The sequence below is a fragment of the Nicotiana attenuata genome, chromosome 7, assembly GCF_001879085.1.
Source record: "Nicotiana attenuata strain UT chromosome 7, NIATTr2, whole genome shotgun sequence".
NCBI classification, from domain to species: domain Eukaryota; kingdom Viridiplantae; phylum Streptophyta; class Magnoliopsida; order Solanales; family Solanaceae; genus Nicotiana; species Nicotiana attenuata.
Genome location: NC_031995.1, coordinates 51276379 through 51278383, shown reverse-complemented (window position 1 = coordinate 51278383; position 2005 = coordinate 51276379).

Sequence of the window (2005 nt, the reverse complement as noted above, 5' to 3'; positions counted from 1 at the left end):
TTAGTTTAGTTTAGTTTAATTAGTAATTGTTATTAGTAATTCCTTAGTTCAGCGTTTGGTTTCAATTAGTTATTAGGCTTAGTTTAGTTGGTTTGGATATAGCCGAATAATTCAGTCTTTGATTAACCATAGTAAATTTAACTAGGGTAAAAAAAAGGGGCTATGCTAGTCTTAGTAATTTTAGATTAAAAGCAAGGGTAGTGTAGGTATTCCTAAAATAGAAAACAATGCTGGAATCTCCCAGAACTTTCTAGACGAGGGTTTAATTAGAATTTTAGTAGTTTTAGTGCAGTGACTTGGGCAACAAGCCAAAATTTTAGGGACTAAATAGTTAAAAATCTAAAAATAAAAGAGGGACTAAAGGTAAAATAGAAATCTGAGGGTTGCCCTTAGTTTTTGCCTATAAAAGGCATTATTGCCTTGCACAGTAAGGTTTTGAACATCTGAAAAATTCCCCAAAATTTTCCGCTCTTAAAATTTCCCCCAAAAACAATTTCTGCAAATTTTAGCATCCAAATTTGAATTTCAAATCCAAAGAAGATCAAAACACTGTTACATTTAATCCTCCAGGTTAATTTTGAGTTTTAATCATTGATTCTCATCTCTTAGCTCAACTTTAGTCACTGAAGTTTTAGAAAGTTCCTGGGTTCTAATTCGAGTCATTTTGGGTGTATTTGAGCTATTTTGGTTGGTTGATTGGTTAAAATTGGTCTTGGGTGGTTGATATTGCTTTTTTTTTAGTTTGTGATATTGTCTCAAGCCTCTGATTTCTGTTGCTGAACTGCTGTGACCCTGCTGATCCTCTTCTTCTTTTCAATTTTATTACATTCCAGGTACACACTCGAATTAGCCTCGATGTAGCCTCGAATTGAAAGATGAAATAAAAGTATTCATGCATTGGCCTCCAGCTTTGTGTTCATTCTATATTTATAGTTAACGTAGATATTAGTCGATGTATATTTGCTTTGATGTGTATTCTCTTAAACTCATGGACTGTATAATTGGACTTCATAACTGGGCTATAGCAGCTATGAACTGTAGATCGTGTTAGCATTTAACGTTTAGTTGTTGTAGCTGAAACTAAGCTATATTGGTTAGATTTTGTTTAGCCTGTATTAGCAGGACTATATTAGTATAGCTGTTAGTATAATTCGATTTTAGATAAAGTTTTGATACTGAGGCAGAGTTGAATCCATGGCCACAGGATTTATCAATAATTCGCATAGGTTTAAACGCAGTGCTGGAATTAAGCCTTAACCGCATCATTTTTTAGTATACAAATCCATATCCAGGCCTGAAACGTAGATCCAAAATCAGTATTTGGCTGAATCATTCAATAGTTTAATTGACACGTTGTATGATCCCACATTGGCTTTCGAAAATGATCTCAACTGGTTTAATGGTCTTTAGAATAAGTTTATATCTGTATATGTTGATTTGTTAAGTCTAAATAGTCTCAATTTCTAAAAACAATCCTTTGGTTCAGCTAATCATCAAGTTATTCGTCATCATCACTTTGTAAATATTGCATATGATAATTTTCCTGCCTTAATCTCACCTCCTTATGTAAATGATGGTAGAACTGGTATCCACACCAGCGTAAGCAGTTAAAAATGGTACTGAAATCGAAATTTCAACATTTAGTTAGTAGCCATGTTAGTTAATCATTTTGGGCCTATTGTTAAATTTTCAGAAAATTATAGTATTAATCCACTAACCTCGTGAATCTGATTGTGTGTCCACAGTCCTGGGCCAGTCATTGAGGCCCAAAAGAATCACTGAAGGCTGGAATTTCTAGTAGATCATCAGGGTCAATTTTGTAATTTGGATTTCGGGCTCGTTAGTTAAGTAGCATGCTCGAATTAAGAGGTTTTCCTCTTGTTGGAGTGTGGACTTGAACTGGAGGCCCAAATTCCTTGATTTGCTTTAAATAATAGCAATTAATAATATTAATTAATTAGGGCCCTTTAGAGACGAAACCAATAGAAAATCATAGTTTGCTCTA